At 39.0% G+C, this 21,878-nt stretch overlaps 1 protein-coding gene across 2 annotated transcripts in view; it reads right to left on the bottom strand.

The window, feature by feature from the left end:
- The window catches only part of IKZF3 (IKAROS family zinc finger 3), an 87,840-nt gene that overhangs the window by 39,325 nt on the left and 26,637 nt on the right, over window positions 1-21,878 (bottom strand). The gene's annotated exons all lie outside the window — the stretch shown is intronic.

Genomic DNA, 21,878 nt, shown 5'->3' with positions numbered 1-21,878 from the left:
TCTTCAACCTTTTGTTTTCTCACTTTACATATTCTCCTGATCCAACCTTCTGTGGCTGATGACTCCCACATCTGTATTTCCAGTCTAGTCCTCCCTGCTCAGCCCAACAGATACTTCCAATCACTTCTTAGATTTCTTTCTTTTTTTTTTAAGATTTTATTTATTTATTCATGAGAGAGAGAGAGAGAGAGAGAGGCAGAGGGAGAAGCAGGCTCCCAAGGAGCAGGGAGCCCGATGCAGGACTCGATCCCAGGACCTTGGGATCATGACCTGAGCCGAAGGCAGACGCTTAACCATCTGAGCCACCCAGGCACCCCACTTCTTAGATTTGTTATACTTGTTTCACACTCAACAAGTTGCAACCTAGCTCATTATTTCTCTCCCTTTGACTTCCCTTCCAAATCTGCTCTTTCTGTAATAGCCCCTGTTTTCCCCTCTACCTAGTGGCTGCTTTTATATTATTTCACTCTCACCCTTAACATGTAGCACTGGGCTAGGCACACAGCTTAGCAACTGCTTACCAAATGAACAGAACGAAGGAAGGAAAGAGGGCAAGAAGGAAGGAAGGGGGTGAATGATTATCCTGTTCTTTGCTTCAAATACAAAATTAAGGTTGGAGATGTTTTTAAAAAATTGCAGATTATAATTTTGCCTAAGGCTAGCATATTAGGCCACAGCAACAACAAATTGTATTTCTAACTTAAGGTATACCAACCAGAGCCAAAGGGCATAAAGGATTCTTGAAAGAGAGGAAAATTAACATAAGGATCAATAATTAGAAGATTCTTGCTCTTTTTAACATTAAATCGACAAAATAATAGAAAATTTACTATCTGCTACATAATATTTGGACTTTTCTTCCTCTCTGCTTCCTCCATTCTCTTTTCTCTGGCTAAGAAACATGGAAGAACTCAGCACTGACTTGTCCTAGGTGACTGTATAACACTAAAAGCACATAAGGGAATAAGCTATCTTGTCACTGGAACATGCTTGTCCCTGGGGGTGAAGTATAACAACTGCTTAACAGCTGCCCAGTAATGCAATTCAAGGCTTCCAGGAACGATGCATCCTTGCTCCACTAGAAACAGTGGAGGGAATATTGTCTGGCAGACTATAACCAGGATGGAATCTAGCCAGTAAACTGTAGTATTAGTCTTTTTCTGTTTCAAAATGCAACTTCCAATCATCATGAATAGAGAGGTTTCTACTAACAGTATTCAAATAGCACCAGAATGGGTACTGATAATTATAAGGAAAAGACAATATGGTACACTCTTATTTTGCCCACTGAAAATGATTTGAGTGTCTTTTTTTTTTTTTAAGTTCTGATGAAAGAGCACAGACTTTGGAATAAGATGACATCTAGGTTCAAGTTGTACTCTACCTGTATGATCTCAGCAAGTCACTTGATTTCTGTGAACTTTCTCACTTGTGCAATGATGATGTTATCTACACCTAACAGGGTTGTTACTGTAATTACATTAGGCAAAATAACGTATAGAAAGGCCTAGCGTAGTAGCTGACACATATTATCTTTGTGACCTTGAATTAGGCAAAGATTTCTTAGATACGATACTAAAAGCATGATTCATAAACGAAAACATCTTATAATTCAATAGTAAGTCAAATAATCCAATTAAAAACATGAAAAATATTTGAATTCACATTTCACCATAGAAATTATACAAATGAGCAATCGGCAAATGAAATGATGTTCAACATCATTAGTAATTAGAGAAATGCAAATTAAAACCACAATGAAATGCCACTTCACACCCACTGGAATGGCTATCATCAAAAAGGCAGACAACAATGAGAGTTGGTAAGGATATGGAGAAAATGGAACTGTAATCTGCTGCTGGTGGGGGTGAAACACTTTAGCCATTTGGAAAAATAATTTAGCTGTGTAATGGATAGCCTTCTGAAACAGTTCCCAACAATTCCTGACTCCTAGTATTCATATCCTTGTATAATCTCTGCCCCTTGAATGTGGGTTGGACCTGGGTGATTTGCTTCTCATAAAAAGAACATGGCGGGGCACCTGGGTAGCTCTGTCAGTTATGCGTCTGCCTTTGGCTCAGGTTATGATCCCAGAATCCTGGGATCAAGCCCTGTATTGGGCTCCCTGCTCAGTGGGGAATCTGCTTCTCTCTCAGCCTCTGCCTGCTGCTGCCCCTGGCTTGTGCTTACTTTCTCTCTGTGTCAAATAAATAAATAAATCTTAAAAAAAAAAAAGAACATGGCAAAAGTGATGGGAAATCACTCCTGTTGTTAGATTATGACTTCCATCTTGTTCTCACTCTTTCCCTGGCACTTCTCATGTGTTTTTCTGACGAAGTAAGCTAGGGAGCCCACATGGCAAAGAACTGAAGGCTGTCTTGGCCAACCTACAGTGAGGAAATGAGGCCTAGTCCAACAATCATCAAGGAACTGAATCCTGACAATGATACAAGTGAGTTTGGAATTTGATCCTTCCCCAGTCAAACCTTCAGATGAGACCACAGTCTGAGTCAATACCTTGATTGTGGCTTCATAAGAAGCAGAGGACCCAAACAAGTTGTGCCTGTATTCCTAAGATAATAAATTTGTGTTGTTTTAAGCTGCAAAGGTTTGTTACATAGCAATCAGTAACTAATATAGATGTTTCTTATAAAATTAAACATAAATTTACCATACAACCCAGCAGTTTGACTCTTATGTATCTACTCAAAAGAAATGAAAACTTATGTCCAAAGACTTATACACAAATGTTCATAGCAGGATCATAAAAGCCAAAAAAAAAAAAAAAAAGGAAACAGCTAGAAGGTCTACCAACTGGTGAATTAACAAACAAAATGTATTTTATCAATACAATAGAATACTTTCAGAAATAAAAAGAAACAAAGTACTGAAACATGCAACAATATGGACAAACCTAAAAAAAGAAATAGGTTATGCTAAGTGAAAGAAGTCAGAAGCAAAAGACTACATATTATATTATTCCTTCTGGACAAGATGTCCAGAAATGGTAAATATATAGAGACAGAGTCAGATTAGTGGTTGCCTGGGGCTGGGAGTAAGAATGGGGATTCACTGCAAACAGGTACCAGGGATTTTCTTAGGATGATAGAAATGTTCCAAAACATGGTGCTAGTTGCACAATTCTGTAAATTTACAAAAAAATCATTGACTTAAGGTATGTGAATTAAAGCTGTTAGGGAAAAAAAAACTCTATAAGGATTAAAAAAACAAACCCAACAACTGATATTTAGCTACACTGATACTGACTCTGTCTTATGAGTGTGGAGTTTGGCTACTCATTTACCAACTATTACAAGAAGCATTGTTGGGGCTCCTGGGTGGCTTAGTTGTTAAGCGTCTGCCTTCGGCTCAGGTCATGATCCCAGGGTTCTGGGATCAAGCCCCACATCAGGTTCCCTGCTCTGTGGGAAGCCTGCTTCTCCCTCTCCCACTCCCCCTGCTTGTGTTCCCTCTCTCTCGCTGTGTCTCTCTGTCAAATAAATAAATAAAATCTTAAAAAAAAAAAGCATTGTGACAAGTGTAGCTTTTGACCTACGATTAATCCAATATGACAAATCCTCATGAGACTAGCTTTAACTCTTTTTGTTCCTGTGTAACTAATGTCATGTCCTTTTCACAGAAATTAATAAGTGTTGTGTTAAAAAACACAAGGTTCATCTGTTACTTGGCAGTAGGGAAGAATACTAAATCAGCTGTAACAGTTGGCCTCACAGGACATTTCTCATACTTAATTATTTCATTATCAAATTCAGGCTGATATTATTTTATTATCAACTTCAGAGGATACCTAAGTAACTACTGATTTTACTATTTTCCTAAGTTGTGCTAATTTTACCATAAGGATTCAAATTTTCTAATTATATTATTTCTTTGTCATATTTTGTGTTTTATGTCTTTTTATGTTCTCATGTATCACTTTCTATTCTGTTATAATTTAGTGTGCCTTACTAGGCTATGATTATTAATTAATTAATGAACACTATTCCTGACCTACAAGTCAGCAGTAGTATGAAATCACATGGGGAAGCTCTCTGAGGGTTTACTCAGTGATAATGAGTTTAGTTCTCCCATGAGAAAAGAAGAAAATAAATATCTTTTTTATATAGTCTCAGAGACAGAACTAGTACAACCTGAAGGACTAGACCCAGAAAATCAAGATGATTATAAGGAATAGTTCATAACAAAATGCCAGAAATAGTCCTGGGCTCCAAGCAATGAAGAGAGGTGCTAAAGGTATAGTAAACTGTGTCCAAATTTTGATGAATGGGAAGTATGGCCATGAGCTTAGACTGACTTAAGAGAAGCTAACAAAGAGCCTTTCCTGTTTTCTCTAGGGCTGCTATGAACTTCCTTAAGGGTAACCAAGGCATGACTGGGATTTCTGCTTCTGTAGACGCAGGTGCAAGAAAGCCTGGTTCTAACAAATCTTGTCAATGTTTTTAATGCCACCAGACTGACTAATATAGTGAAATATCTACCACGATCCCATTTTTACTTATTCAGTTGACATAATTAACGAATCTATTACGGGTAAGGTCACAAATTATTTTTAATTATTAAACCATCGGTCTCCATATGTTACTGTTTAGACAGCATCACCCCCTGCAGAATAGAGTTTTCAAGACTGTCATTTCTACAACCTCAAATCTAGATCCAATTGCAGTCAGTTAAAAAGCAGATTTCAACCAGAGAGCTGAATGAGAAAACATCTGGACCTAACCAGTCAGAATGAAAAAGGTCACATGTTAAATCCAGATAATCTTGTTTATTGGTGTTTGAAGGTTATACACCAAGGGCTGGATTACCAGGGTCCTCCTTTAGCTTGGCTCTGACATCTTCACTCATCTGTTGTGTGTGACACTTTAAAATCCAAAGGTTTCAAACTACTGTGCTGTCAGTCACCTCCAAATGTAATCTTCCTAATTCTAAGCCTGAATATTACATCAACCTATTACTAGACTGCTGACTTTTAGGTGCTAAATTAGATGCCAAATAATAGAATTGTTGGGGGTAAATGATGTCTATCTATTCTTTAAAAGCTGTTTTCAAAATTTCCATCTGGCATTTTTCTATGGACAGAGAATCTGTAAATTTCTTTATCAAAATTAAGAAAAAGAAAGGCCTTTGAATCAGGCAGAAATAAAATTAAAAGACTGCCTTACGATAGGTTTCAGGTCAGTGAAGAAAGGAGGATTATGCCTATTTTCTGATTTTTTATAATTAGTATATGTTATTTTACATACATACAGAGCTGACCCAAAATTGTTTATGTTGGAAGCCATTCTATAGACCATTACATATGGAACTATTATAAAAACAGCAAAGTCAAGAAGCCATAAGATCTTATATACTTTGGTCAGAGCTTTTCATTCATTCATTTATTTATTTATTATTTTAAAGATTTTATTTATTTATTTGTCAGAGGGAGAGAAAGCAAGCACAAGCAGGGGGAGTGGCATGCACAGGGAGAAGCAAGCTCTCTGCTGAGCAAGGAGCCCGATGTGGGACTTGATTCCACGACCCTGGGGTCATGACCTGAGCTGAAGGCAGACGCTTAACTGACTGAGCCACCCAGGCATCCCTGTCAGAGATTTTTAATCTTTTAAGTTATGGACTTCTATGAGACTGTACCCTTGGCTCGGATAAAATGCACACATGCCCATAAACAAAAAGTTTCACATAGTTTTGAGAGGTTTCCCAAACCTTGTGATTTCAGGTTGAGAATCTTTGTATTAGGCGTTTAAATAGCCTGAGGCTTAAACTGAAGGCTCCTCTGTGGTATGCTTTCTACACTTTATATGGTAGGAGTTGGCTTTCAAATTATTTGCTCAAGTACCCTAAAAAGAATTTTGAAAAGTTATGTCTCTCCCCTATACACAGCAGACATTAAGTGGAAATTAAGTTGACATCTACAATTCTTCATCATAATTTAAATATTTTCTAAACAAATACACATTTTGTTTATTGTAAATAATAATGATTTAAGCTGTTAGTGCACCCTTCCCAATGTATCCAATGGAATATAAGTATTAGTGATTTGATTTACTCCATTATAAATTTAAAAATAAATAAATAAGCTTTTTAAAAAAATCGGAAATTTTCTCCTTGAACTTCTATTTCCATTTCACTTTCCCCATAGAACTTCATCCTTAGGTACTGTTCTTTAAAGAATTATTTATTTATGAGAGAGAGCACATGCACACGCACACACACACACACACACACACACGCACATGTTTGAATGCAACTGGGGGGAGGGAGAAGGAGAGAATCTCAAGCAGACTCCCTGCAGAACACTGAGCCCTACATGGGACTACATCTCACAACCCTGAGACCATGACCTGAGCTGAAATCAAGAGTTGGATGCTTAACTGACTGAAACACCCAGGGGCCCCCTTATGTACTGTTCTTTTTTGCTTGAATCTTTATTGCTCATCCAATCATACATCTCTACAGCAACAACAATATATATATGTATAAATAAAAATATTTCTGTTACCATGAAATGCTAGGGGTAAAAAAATTTCTTCTGGACTGAATTATTATAATTATTAGCATACAATTGATTAAAACCATATAGGTATGTTACAAATCTTGATCAATAATTATTAAATATAAACAAACAATGAATCATGGAACACTGCACCAAAAACTAATGATGTAATATATGGTGATTAACATAACAATAAAAAAATTAAAAAAAATAATTATTAAATATAAAAAGTAAAATTTGGGGGGAATGTATCTTTTTTTTTTAAGATTTTATTTATCTGACAGAGAGAGACAAAGAGAGAAGGAACACAAGCAGGGAGAGTGGGAGAGGGAGAAGCAGACTTCCTGCTGAGCAGGGAGCCTGATGCGGGGCTCCATCCTAGGACCCTGGGATAATGACCTGAGCTGAAGGTAGACGCTTAATGACTGAGCCACCCAGGTGCCCCAGGGAATGTATCTTTTAATGAGATGGATGGAGGAGATTCATTTACAAAAGTTTGATTAAAGAAATTATCTAATTGACTCTTTATATGGCATCTTGGAAGTATTTACACCTTAGGGCAAAGAGTAAGATTTGGGATGGGCGAGTGATGTGTCTTTTATGAAGCGGAGAAGGATCGCTGTGAAAGGGGAGACGGAAGAAGAACCTTAACTATAGCAGTCTTATAGGGCATATCAGATTTAGGAAAGAGAACATACTGAAGTTGAAACCCTGGAAACTGATTCTCTTAAAATTATCCACACCCATGTAATTCTTGCAAAGTCTTCCTATATCCCAGTTTGATGGCTAAAAGAGAACCATTGCCAAAATGTATTCACATGCTCTTCCTTACTTTACTTAACTGACTGTTATTTAGTGAGCACTTGGAACAATGCAGGGGATGAATGGATAAATGGATGGCTGGATGGAAAGGCAGAAAGAAAAATGGATAAATACTGAGTATTGACTATATACCCCAAATTCTGGCATAAAAGAATAACACTGAAAATGACTCTCCCCTTGCCATGTTGTCAACTCTTTGGGAGACATTAAAGTACAGTAAGACCCTGCCACAAGGCAATATGTATAAAATTGGATATAACAGGATTGGCGATGGCCTCCAGCTGTCCACTCCTCCCTTCACTTACAGGAGCAAGTTAAAATTCTTATGTTATGGGATTCAGAAGGAAGAAACTGACTCATGATTACTTAGGATATTTTAAGTTTAATGTGTGGTCAATTTTATCTAAACTTCCTGTTGTTGCTTTGTGCTTTTTAGTAACAGTATCTACCAAAAAACTCCTTTTATTTCATTAACTTTACAATAATGTGATGCTCATATTTTAAAAAGATAAAATTTGTGGATCCTACCTACCATGTTGTGGAAAGGTCTCATGTACTCTTCTCATCTCCAACACTATTTTCCTTCATGCAAATTACAAAAGAAAAAGAACAAAAAAGAAAAAGGGCCCCTCTGACAAATTATGAAAAATGATGACCTAGTAAGCCAGAACAGGATTTCATTCAGTCCTCAGTCCAGTGGTGTGCTGGTAAGTGCTTAGAAACCAACTCAGAGTGGGGGAAGGGCTTATTTGTAACATTTGCTGATGTTAGTAGTATAAATACCATGGCCCAATTCAAGCTACCAGCATGAAATCAGCTGGCTGACAAAATTCCTGAAAGTTTAATAAGCGATTATGAGCTGACTCTGGCACACCACTGGGATTCCTCACTTATTCCTCAGCAGGGTGCTTTCATGTGGTTACCAAACTGCACCAGGGTACACAATGGCCCAGGTCGCCATGCCTGATGCCAAACTTAGTTTGAGCAGCTGAACTTGCTAGGCAAAATCAAGATGCTTTGAGAATTAGCAGGCACACATGGGTGTTTCATGCACACAGCTAACCAACTGGACTGGAATTTACGTTTTATTTCACACTCATTCTTGTTTCTACTCCAAGGAGGTGCAAACACTACTGCTCCACAGTTAAAAGAAAAGGGGAAAGAGTCTTCAAGGACCCACTAAGGACAGTGAGCAGATCCATTTTTCTGTCAGCTGTCCATTCCTCTTTTGCAGATGCCAAATATTTTCCTATTAAGTTCCTTGTAGTTCACTGTGCTACACAGCTTTGTAAAAAAAAAAAAAAAAAAAAATCCAGAAAAGTTTTTTGTTAAAAAGATTCAAGGAGAGGTATTCTGTCACCAACAGAACGTACCCGTTTGACACCGTAGAAACGATAAAGCCTCTGCCCATTGTGAGCATTTACAGAAATCCCCTGTGAGTGAACTTCTGCAGCAAAGCACTGCTGATTTTGTAAGATAACCCCTGCATCCCATGAGCGACAGGTCTTGATCTGGGCTTGAGAGATGTAATATTTTGATAAAAAACGACACTTCCTTTTGAAGCATATATTTGCGTGTGCTGAGCAGTACCACTGGAACCTCAGTGAGCGCCTAGGCGAGGCTGACTTGGTCTCTCCCAGCTCACTCCAGCCATAGACCCCTCCTTCACATATCTAAATGTAGCAGTAATTAGCATCCATAAACCTCAAATGTGGCTTGGGTTTTTTCCCCCCCTTTCAGAAGCATCAAAGTAGTTTGTATTTCTCATGAGCACAAAAATATTGTATACCTCTAAATAGACTGAGACTCTGACATGGAAAGCTACTGAAGACAGGAGCTGTATCTCCTGAGGTGGGAAGAATTTTTTTTAGCCGACTTTCTAATTAAAATTTTTATCTTTGATCTAAGGTATTACAATAGAAAAAAATTAAGGTCTATCAAAAAATAATCAAATTCAACTTTTCTCATGGAATCAGGCACAATCCTAACTCTTACAGAAGTAATTAAATACTGAATAATCAATCCCCACTGTACAAATAATTAAAAAGCAATCCATTTCACCTATTTTATTTCAGGTATGTTTGATAGTTGTAAAGATTAGAGAGGGAAAGAGTATAGTCTGTTGAAGTGTCTCCCCAAAATTCATGTTTGCCAGGAACTTTGGAATGACTTTTGTAGATATTATTAGTTAAGATGAGATCACACTGGATTAGGGTGGGCCCTTAATCCAACGACTGCTGTCTGTATAAGAAAAGGAGAAGACATACAGAGACATATACATGGGGTACAGGCTGTGTGAAGGAGGCAGAGGTTGGAGTCACACTGCCACAAGCCAAGAACACCAAGGGTGGCTGGGAGCCAGTAAAAGCTAGACAGAAGCAAGGGAAGATCCCTTACAGGGAGGATGGTCGTGCTGACACCCTGATTTGAGACTTCTGACCTCTAGCCCTGGTGTCTAGAGGCTTTTATTTTATTGTGTTCCTTGGGGAACATGGGGCCCAAACAAGCAATAGGGATATTCTTTCTTATAGTATGTTATAAATATTTCTTTAACTTCTGCTTTTGACCTTATGGTATCTCAATGACATTTTAGGTCCAACAGGAAGGTCCCAATGTCCTTTGTATTCAGTGAAGTGCCTATGGTACCCCTGCACTCATCAAATGCTAAACAAAAATAAAAGACTTGGAGATCCCTGGTTATTTCCTACCGCTCAAGATTAGTCTGACAAGGGTTACGGTTGGTCATCACTGAGAAGAGAAATAATAATAGTTCATAGGAGTCAATGACCAGGCTTGAAAAAGAACTCTGAAATTCTTCGTTTCTTGTGTTTTTCAATCCACTTGGATTATATCACTTTATAGGTAGGTATTTTTACAAAGATATAAATGTAGGCCACTAGGGCTCTTTTTTTCAAAAAGCTTGTAATGTAATGGGGTGAAAGTCTGTCATGCACAAACAATTCCAAACACAGTATAATTAGGTGCTTAAACAAGTACTAATTAAACACACTCCAAAAACTCAGCCCTAAGACTACACTTGAAGGAGGTGGGATAGTACAAGGAGGCCTCATGGAGGAAATAAACTTGAATTGATGTAAATATCTCCAGTTCATTAGTGTATTAGATTTAAATTTTCAAGAAGAAAGGAGGAACCAACTAAAATCAACTAAGTGGTAACACAACATTTAATCCACATATCATTTTATTTGTGACCAATTATGTACAGAGCTATACTACCTATGTGTGAGATAAACAAAGCTGTTAATGATATATATTTTTCTATTTAAAAAATAATAGTGTTAGATTCCCCATTGATGTCCTTTGGAAATATTTACATGATCACTGTTCTTTCAAGGAGCAAAAACATTCTTAACTCATCACACAATAAATGTATACATTAGGCCAGGAGTCAGCAAACTATGATCTAGAGGCCAAATCTGACTCACTGCCAGTTTTTGTACATAAAGTTACTGGTATATGACCATGCACATTCATTTATATATCTTCTATGCTGCTTTACCCTACAACAGCAGAGTTGAGATGTTGTAACAGAGATCATTTGGTCACAAAGCCCAAGATATTTACTCTCCGGCCCTTTACAGAAAAAAAATTGCCAACTCCTGCACTAGGCTCATACGAATATATAGTTAAAAAAAAAATTATCTCTGGGTTGTGAGTCAGAGCCCCACAAAACAACAACAAAAACAACAAAAACTCTAAAAAAATGAACAAAATATCTGGAGGGTAGGAAACAAGTGAATTTATGTTAAATCTTAATATCTTTTAAAAGTTTTTTTTTCCAAGTATTTTTTGTTTCTCACACAATAATTCTAGTTGGGTAAACACTTTTTCCCCCTAAAAAAATTTAGTTTTTCTTTCCATAAGAGAAAAATAAAGTGAGCATTTCTAATCTTCTATAAACAATTTTCTAAGAGCTGGAACCTTAGAAAGATACATATGACATTTCACTTTCTTTTAACATATAAATCAGACATGATTACAATTATTCTGAATTTAAAACATTCCAGGACAGATCTTAGTTTCTAAAACTTTTTAGAGAACTTTAAAAAAAAATGCTCCCATTAAATTTAAATAGAATAGGATCCTCTAAAGCATGCTTTTTAAGTTGTTTATAGGGGCGCCTGGGTGGCTCAGTTGGTTAAGCGACTGCCTTCAGCTCAGGTCATGATCCTGGAGTCCCAGGATCGAGTCCCACATCAGGTTCCCTGCTCAGCAGGGAGTTGGCTTCTCCCTCTGACCCTCCCCCCTCTCATGTGCTCTCTATCTCTCATTCTCTCTCTCTCAAATAAATAAATAAAATCTTTAAAAAAAATAAAGTTGTTTATAATCATTTTTACATTATAGCTAAATTTCATTTAAAAGTATAATTCTTATTATCTTTTTTTTTAAAGATTTTTATTTATTTGAGAGAGAGAATGAGCAGTGGGGAGGGGCAGAGGGAAGGAGGGAGAGGGAGAGGGACAGAGAAAGAGAAAAGCAAACTCCTTGCTAAGTAGGAAGCCTAATGAGGGGCTCGATCCCAAGATCTGGAAATCATGACCTGAGCCAAAGGCAGACGCTTAACCAATTGAGCCACCCAGGCACCCCTAATTCTAATTATCTTTTTTTTTTTAAGATTTTATTTATTTATTTGATAGAGAGAGAGACAGCGAGAGCAGGAACACAAGCAGGGGAGAGGGTCAGAGGGAGAAGCAGACTTCCTGCCGAGCAGGGAGCCCGATGTGGGACTCGATCCCAGGACCCTGGGATCATGACCTGAGCCGAAGGCAGACGTTTAACAACTGAGCCACGCAGGCGCCCTAATTCTAATTATCTTTAAAAGTATAATCCTAATTAGTCTTAATGTTTCCCTATGCTGAATATGACAGAAGTACCTTATTATGCAACAGACATATCTTCTTTCAGGCAATGCTACTTTTCAATTCTATTATTTTACAATTCAGCATGTATAATTTGTATCTATTGATCATATTTTATATTTTTAAAAAGTAGAGGCCTGTTAACAACCTTTTCCAAAGGTAAATGACCCCGATTAAGTGTCAATGTTAACAGTAATCAGTTTGGAGCTTAATCATGAAATAAAGGGTTAATCTTTTAACGCTAAAGTTAGCCTGTTCATTTCTTTTTATTTTTTGTAAAGATTTATTTACTTGAGAGAGAGAGAGTGTAAGTGGGGGGAGGGGAAGAGGGAGAGGGAAAGAATCTCAAGCAGACTCCCCACTGTGCACGGCTTTGGAGCCGGACTCGGGGCCTGATCTCACAACCCTGAGATCATGACCTGAGTGGAAATCAAGAGTCAGATGCTTAACCAACTGAGCCACACAGGTGTCCCTCATTTCTTTTTAAATCAGCTTAGAGGAAAGAGCCATTTCTTCTATCTTTCCCAAATTATTTAGAATGACTGATTATATCCTCTAGCCTCTACCAAGAAATGTTATGACACTCCTAGATCCTAACAACTGAGAAAAACACAATGATACCCCATTCATCCACTGACATGGAATTGGAGGTAAGGAGATAGAAATGACACTGGAAGCTGTAACAGTCAAAGATGATCCAAAGTGAGTGGACCACAGAGACTGAACCTCTTTTTTCTTCCTGGATGCACTCCTGGAACAGGATCAAAATGTAGAGGCCTGGAATCTACTGTATGGATTCCTAAGGAAGTGCTGTACCAAATGGGTTTTTATAATATTTGTTTTAAATTACTGTTGTTGAATGGAATTGTTTGGGTTTTTTTTTGTTTTGTTTTGTTTATATTCAAGTATTTATTTATTTTTAAAGATTTTATTTATTGATTTGAGAAAGAGAGAGTGCACAAGCTGTGGGGGTTGCAGGGCAGAGGCAGAAGGAGAGGGTGAAGCAGATTCCCCACTGAGCAGGGAACCCAATGCAGGACTTGATCCCAGCACCCTGGGATCATGACCTGAGCCAAAGGCAGACGCTCAACCGACTAAGCCACTCAGGCGTCCCAATATATTCAAGTATTTAATCTGGTGCTCACTTCAGCAGCAGGTACACTAACATTGGAATGATTGAGTATTTAATCTGTTGTGTTTTTTTCTGACCACCTGAAAACATAAAACTCATAGGCTACTTCTGAATCCAGAGTGAATTCTAACGTAATTATAAATTTCTAGACCAAAGGTCCAAACATAAACTTAATCACATTGCCTACCAAAACTCAGAAACCCTAACTCAGAAGAATGCAAGCCAAAGGCACAGTTATCATTTGCCTCATTCTGAGTGTGACTCCATGGATAGCATCTTCAAGAGGTTGCATGAAGCTGGTAGAACACTGTATGCCTTTCCTCAGCACAAATGACCACATCCTGTGCCAGGCAACATTTTTTGTCTCTGTGGTTAAGAACTGGTACAAATGAATGTATAGCTAGGCAGAGCTGGAATGTTAGTTGAAGCTGTGATTTGAATCTCAGAAGGTTTAGACATAGAACTCTATTTCTTGGTCCCTTAAGAATCTAAGACAAAAGAAAAAGATCTTGAGAAGTGATTTTCTTTTTTTTTTTTCCTTCCTTTTAGAAACACATAGATGCCCCCATATAATTAGCCTAATGCATTCATTTAGTCCCTTATTTAACAAATCTTTATTGTATACCCTACTATGGGGTAAGTACTGTTCTAGGTGCTGCAAATACCTAGCAGTAAAAAAGACAGCTCAAGATCCTGGCTCATAACAGGTAGAGAGAGAAAGACAATAAAGAAATAAATAAAACTCCAAAATTATCCATGGTATGCCATGCAGAGAATTAAAATAGGGAATGCATTAAAATAGTGACTGGGTTGTCAGGGAAAATCTCTCTGAAGAAATGACATCTAAGATGAGATCTGCATGACATTCATAAAGTAATAGTGATCAGATTTATCAACATAAATATTAGAATAAAATGCATGCAATTTAATATAAATATAGTGCTCATAATTCACAAAAAAGCCTAAAAGTATTCCATAGTGCTGACAAAGACTATCTTTGGGTGGTAGGGAGAGAGGTGAGTCTTTGTTTTTTCTTTCTATGAACTTTCCAAAAGATGGTAAAATATAAAAACATATTTAGTCTTTGTCCCCTGTTACTGACAGTTCCTAAAACCCTTGGAATTTCCAGAGGGATAGGAGTGTCTTTTGTTATTCATAACTAGCTCTATTTAATCGCACCTGAGTTTATGCTAATGAACTTAGCGTGGGGGCCCTAGATAACCTCAAGATGGGATGGTCACCAGGAAGACCAAGTGATTAAGGGTTAAGGGTTTCAGCCCCAACCACCAACCTCTGGTAAGGGGAATGGGGACTGGAGATTGAGCTCTATGAAAACTCTTGAACAATGAGATTCAGAGAGTTTCTGAACTGGTGAACACATCAAGATTATGGGAGGATGGTGTGCTCAGAGAGGGCATGGAGCTTCCATGGAGTCATATCCTTTATATTAAACTAGTAATAGTAAGTAAAATGCTTTCCTAGATTCTGTGAGTCATTCTAGCAACTTATCAAACCTGAGGGGGGTGGTCGTGGAAAACCCTGCATATGTAGCCAAGCAGGACCGAAGTGCTGGTAATGTGGAGACCTGGTAGCTTCAACTGGTGTCTAAAATGAGGGCAGTCTGGGGTGCCTGGGTGGCTCAGTCGGTTGAGTATCTGCCTTTGGCTCAGGTCATGGTCCTGGGGTCTGGGGATCGAGCCTGCGTCGGGCTCCCTGCTCAGTGGGGAGACTGCTTGACCCTCTCCCTCTGCCCTCCCCTCCCCGCCCACTTGTGCTTTTTCTCTCTAATAAACAAAATTAAAAAAATAAAATAAAGTGAGGGCAGTCTTGTGGGACTGAGCCCTTAACCTGTGGGTTCTGTGCTAACTCCAGGAGTTAGTATGAGAATTGAATTGAATTTTTGGTTGCCCTGTTGGTGTCTGGAGAAATTGTTGTTGGTGTTAGAAAATAAATCGAGAATTGGTGTCAGGAGTGGGATTTGCTAGAACAATCTGGGTTCATGGAAACATGTGGTTTGGGAAGAGAAAAGAAGAAAGAGCAAGGAATTGATTCTTCCGATTCCTGGCCACATGGTCACCCATGTTATGGAAAAGCAGCTGTGTTGTGATCAGTGACTAGAGGTAAAATTACCAAGGGTTTTCAGAAATGGATCCACCTCTTATGGAGCTGGATGCATAAGGAAATGCAAACTAACAGGAAAAAAGTGAAATTGGTTACTGTTATCTGAATTAACTAACATGAAATGAAAAGAGAGTGTTAGCTCAAACTTTGATGTTGGACCAAGCTCCGACTTCGGTCACTTTAAGCCTCAGATACTAAGCTCAAAGCTGCCCCAAAAGGTAAAATTTTGAGGGAATGATAGAGAGTACCTCTAAGAGCTCTGGTCACCAAAAAGATAGTTCACATGGTTGAAGGGCAAAACCAAGAAACTACTGAAACCAGGGGATATAGTGTGAAGGGGCTGTCTCATTTTGTGAATCAGAATCGCCAGCTTCCTGAAGAACCATTACTAAAATGGACAGTAAGAGTGACTAATTTAGGGGAAATGTATTTGGTTTTGAATTCTATAGAGAAGAAGAGCATGTTTGGGTTGATACCCAACCCACAGCATGCTATGGAATAATCAGATCCAGACACACAGCAGCCTCGTGGACTAGATAAAAGCCACTGTTAGAATCTGTTTACTCTGAGAAGAGGACTACCCAACTCCCTCTATAAACACCAGTGGAACATCCAGATGAAACACCTGATATACTTTGTATGTAAGCCACATGGGACTGGCTTTATGATAACAGAGATAGTCATTCATTAAATATTCATTAAATATGCCTGTTACCCAGGTCATGATAAATGCTGTGGTTTAAGAATATGCATATTGGATATGGTATGGTGAAGTTATTAAAGCCACAGGAGGAGATGAGAACAAAGACTGGAAGGAATAAGTTTATTTTATATTCACAGGACCCATAGAGGGGTACTGCCACATGCCACAGAGGGCCACAGGGGAAAGCACCAGTGTAGGTCAGGAGGCAGAAAAGAGCAGTGAAGGAAATCCTTGGCCAGAGTTTTTACTGGAGTTTCTGAGAAAAGGCAAAGCAGTCAGAGTAAACAGTTTAGGACTGGCTGCTTTGAATAATCCTGGCAGACTTTGGGACACAGAATGGTCTCTAGTTATCTGATATACTTGGCTGTGGGATGATTTTGGGCAGGGGAAATATTAGCTTGGTATATAAGAATTAGGTAAGGAGATAGTTGGGAGGTACAGGCTCTGGACTGGTTGGTTTGTATACAAAAAGCATGATCCTGGCTAACCCCTCTGTTATCTATAGGAATTGGCTATCCCAGGGAAAAGCAGTCTTTTCCCAGGTCTGTAAGGGCCCCAAATATCAAAGCGTCCAAAATACAGAAAATAAGACAATACAGTTAATAAAATTGGTCCTGTGATGAATGAATGCCAAAGAGACAAATACAGAATCTAAGAAAACAGTTAGAACAGGGGGCCCCTTTTGCATGGGCATCCCATGTAACCTTCCTGCTCCAAAATCAAGCAACAGTAGAAGAAACCAGAGTGAATCTGCTGTCTTAGCTCCCCCTCTTGGGTTTTACAGATGCTAATAAAAACATTAGGTTAATTAATGAGAAAATGAGGAGAGGCAGAAAGGAGAATCAAGGGACTTGTTCCAGCAAGGTGGAAACTTGTAAATGGTTACTAAGAAATAAGAAGAATAAAGGAAACTTTGGTAAGGCCAAAACAAAGAAGAAAAAAGAAAGTCAAAGGACTCATCTCAGCAGTGTGAAAATCTTTGGATTTTTATTAAGAAATGGGATAAAGGAAACAGACATTGATGGGTTTGAAACAAAGGTCTTAAGACAGAACTATGCAAAATTGGGTGGACCAAAGGGACTTCCTCCATTAAAGGGCCCCAAACAAGTCCACTCTATTTACTCCAGTGTAGAGAACTTACAAAGCCAAAAGACAACGATTACAAACAGAAATCTGATCTGAAATCAACTAGGGCAATAGTCAGGCAGATTCACCTTTGTCATGACAAAAGGAACAGGGCTCAACCTCTCACTAGGGACCCAAAGCCTTCTGCACATGAAAGGGTAAAATGGTCAGGGGATAGGGAAAAAAGTTTCTGGGACTCCTTGACCTGGGAGCCTCATTCACTGTGGTACCAAAACTTGTTAGTGAAGTCCTATAGGGGGTCTTCAATTTGACTGAAAGAAGATAGAAATGTTTAAGTGTTGATGGGATTAAAGTGGAGGTTTAGATGGAAATCGAAATGTTTAAATAGGCTCTATGTGAAGAAATTGTGTCTCCTTTAACTGAAAGTGTTATGAGAATGGATATTATGTCTTACTGGGGAACAACTCCCTTACCTCATTTTATAAAACCAAAACCTGTTGATAGGTCCCAGTTAGGAGTGGAAGGGTTGAAGGATTAAGGTAAAAGTCTGGGGGAGAGCTGGTATGTTTGAAGTGGCTGCATCTCCTTTACCTGAATGTCTTATGGGCATGGACACTGTGTGTGACTGGGGAATTAACTGTTTCTATAAAACAGAAGGCATGTAAATCTGTCCTATTAATTGGACATGTTAAATGGGGGTGGATGAGATTGCCCAAGTCCACAGTGTAGATGAGAAACGGCAGTGCCGGTGGGAACAGATTCTGTGTGGTAGCTGTATGTGAAGCATAGAGTGGGATTTATGGCAAAAGTCTGCGACTGTTTCCCAGCAACTGTTGGGACTATGAAATGGAGAATTCCATTTGAGAGGCAATTAGTAGCCAGCTATTGAACATTAATTGAAACTGCCCCTATCACTGCAGTACAAAAACAATCTTAACATCTGAAATACACATAATGTCTTAGGTGATGTCACAGAAGTGCTCTAAGGCTTTTGAGAGGGCAATGCCCAGGAGAGTTCCATAATAAGACAGAAATGATTTATAGAGGATTATGCTGCCTGAGGAATGCAAACAGGAGGTACTCACAAGCAGTGAGCCTCTTTTCCCTTAGGACTGACTTTGGGACTTTATGAGGCTAAATCATTACTTGGATGGTGCATGATAAACAGCTCTTGACTGAACAACAAAGAGCTGCTTGGTTTATGGGTGACAGTTCCAAGGTAAATGAACAATATTCTGTTTGGAAGACCACTACTCCGATTGAAGATGTAAAAACAAATCAACTCGGTGGATGAATTCCGTGCTGTTTTCCTAGCAATGATGGAAGAATGGAACAATGACAAAAGCCTCTATCTACATTTTGGGTTTTACCTGAGTTGTGTGTGATGGGCCAGTGGCCTGGCCATAGGGATAGGCAGAAGGAAAAGTGGTCTTTTAAAGGGATGCCCATTGAAAGCATGACCATACAGAAATCACTATAGAAATTTGAGGGGTATATTAAAGTAGGACATGTCAATGCCCATCAGAAGAATCCCCTTCCAGGCTTGGAAGGTCATTGGAACCAAGCTGATATCACAGTGTACTTATTTGAAGTGGCTACCAGGGTCCATGAAAGGAATAGACATTTGGGGACCACAGCAATACAGAGGGCTGAAACTGGACATATTCCTTTTGCACTCTCTGGGGCTCAAAATTCTTTTTGCACTCTCTGAGGCCAGCAAGAACTGTTCTATCTGCCAACAAGAGAGACAGAAGTTGCCTATGGCTATGGGGAAGATTCCTCAGAGGAAAGGCCCCCCCACATAGCTGGCAAGTAAATTATACTTAACCAATGCCAGTAGCTAGGGTGGGAGGGCTACAAATGGGTTTTGACAGAATAGACATTGACTCTGGACTATGCACTGCTTACCTGGTGGTAGATGCAAATGGTCGGAGTACTAAAAAAAAAAAAAAAAAAAAAAAAATGGATCGGAAGATATTGCACCAATTTGGATCACCAAATCATATTTCTTCCGGACAAGAAATACACTTTACGGCCTATACTGTCAAATGATGAACAGAGAGAATTGTCCTCAGAATAGTTTCATAGAGAATTGGAATAGGTAACTGAAACATTGGTTGCTTAAAACAGGGGAACTTGTAGGCATGAAGGGCTGGTGTACATGCCTTTAAGAATGTATGCTCACACTCAACGTGAGCAGGGCTAAGGTAGTGTCCCCATTGATAGGATTCCTGTTTTTCTGGTGGATCTGGGGAAGAGGGTTTGGGGAGGACACTAGTGTGACTATGCGATTTTTTCCATGGGGGGAAAATATTGGTATGACTATAATTCTTCCCAAGGGGAGAGGACACTGGTTTGATGTCCGTACTTTTTTTTTCTTTCATTGGACTTTTTTTTTCTTTATCACCTCAACTTTCTCTTTCCTACTTGATGCAGTAGTCATGGGACTAGGGCTGCAGCAAGTGCCAGAAACAGAATGACTCCTAGGCAAGAAACCATAACTATAGTTTTAAACCTTTATGTCAGGATTCCTAAAGGCCTGATAGGGCAGGTTGTGCCTTCACTCCATTTGCCCAAACTGAGATTAACAGTGAATGCCGCTCTACTGCTAGTGGCAAAAAGAGCCTGCTGGTTCTGTACCTAACTCCACCCTATAGGGATAGGAGTGGATTGAGGGGGAGGCACTTGCTAGACTAGTACTGCTGCCTGCAATCTAGACCAGCATGGCTGTTAAACTTAATGTTCCTTCCAAAAGTGGAAAGGTTCAGGTAGAAATGAAGAGAAGAAGGAATAGTAGCTGAGGGTAAAGAAACGAATCAATGGGTTATATAATGAAAGAAATCCAGTATTATATTAAAATCTAAAGAGAGGCTCAGAGCAAGAGAATAATAAATATTGTCTCTCAGCTCAATTATACCAGATGCTGAAAAGGTGAAGCCATATATTGCTGAGACCACTCCTGTTTTTGGAACCTGACAGAATCAGATGGAAGTCTGCAAATCTGAGTGGCCTCACCCTGGAAGACATTTTCATACGATATTATGATGGACTGGAGTAATTATTAATGACTGAATGTGACTGTAGTAATATGCCAGTATCTTGACTTTGTTTTTTAAAGATTTTATCTATCTATCTATCTATCTATCTATCTATCTATCTATCTATCTATCTATCTAAGCCCACGAGCAGGGGGAGGGGCCGAGGAAGAGGGAGAGAGAGAATCTCAAGCAGACTCTGTACTGAGCACGGAGCCAGACACAGAGCTCTACAGGGGCTCAATCTCATAACCTTGAGATCATGACCCTGATATAATGACCTGAGCAGAAATCGAGAGTCAGATACTTAACCGACTGAGCCACCCAGGCACTCTATCAGTATTTTGACTTTTATGATCCTTTAGCTATAAGAGATTCGTGGTCAAAGAGCAGTGGGTAGCTTATGGTAAAATACAAAAATATATTTGGTCTTTGTCCCAGGTTTCTGGCACAAGAGTTCCCAAAGCCCCTGGGATTTCCTGAGTGATAGAAGTATCTTTTGTTATTTATAACAATCTCCTTTCAATCACACCTGAGTTTATGCTAATGAGGTGACTTAGGGTAAGACCCCTAGATAACCTCAGGATGGGCCGGTCACCAGAAAGACAAAGTGATGGGGGGCGGTGTGCAACTTAAGACGGAGCTCTATAAAAATTCTTGAACAATGAGTTTCAGAGAGTTTCTGGGTTGGTGAACACATCAAGATGACGGGAGGATGGTATGCCCGAGAGCGCATGGAAGCTCCAGCCCCTCCCACTCCATACCTTGCCCTATGCATCTCTTCCATTTGACTGTTCTTGAGTTGTATCCTTTATAATAAACTAGTAATAGTAAGTGAAGTTCTTTCCTAGATTTTGTGAGTCATTCTGGCACCTTATTAAAACTGAGGGGAGTGGTTGTGAAAAACCCTGCACTGTAGCCAAGCTGGACAGAAGTGCAGGTAATATGGAGACCTGTAAGTTTCAAGTGGTGTCTAAAGTGAGGGCAGTCTCATGGGACTGAGTCCTCAACCTGTGGGTTCTGTGCTAACTCCAGGAGTTAGTATGAGAATTGAATTGAATTGTTGGATGCCTAGTTACTGTCTGAAGAACTAGAGAATTGGTTATTGGTGTTGGGAAATACCCCAAACTTTCCATAATGAACAGTTATTATTTTTATAATGGAAAAGAGTCAAATAAACATTTTAAAAATGAAGTTGGTATAACTTGAACACTGAATAAGCGCCTTAAATTCTCAGTTTGCAGATATCCTTCAGCAAATTATTAAATATTAATGTTTTTTTTAAAGATTTTATTTATTTTGGAGAGAGTGGGTGAGAGAGCACAAGCAGGGGGAACGGGAGATGGAGAAGCAGACTCCCTGCTGAGTAGGGAGCCCGATGCGGGGCTCCATCCCAGGACTCTGCAATCATGACCTGAGCTGAAGGCAGATGCTTAACTGACTGAGCCACCCAGGAGCCCCTAAGTATTAACATTGGTAAAATGAAGAAAACTTAATTACTCCCAACTCAACCTACAAATCCAAGTTTTCCTTGGAGAGATCCTGATTTCTTCTACATATTAAGCTTCAACCATATCTATAACCA

This window comes from Eumetopias jubatus, unplaced genomic scaffold (genome assembly GCF_037043125.1).
Source record: "Eumetopias jubatus isolate StellerSeaLion01/CBP00866 unplaced genomic scaffold, mEumJub1_p1.0 scaffold_10, whole genome shotgun sequence".
Taxonomy (NCBI): Eukaryota; Metazoa; Chordata; class Mammalia; order Carnivora; family Otariidae; genus Eumetopias; species Eumetopias jubatus.
The sequence above is the reverse complement of the archived record's forward strand: the minus strand, read 5'-3'. Positions and strand labels throughout refer to the sequence as shown.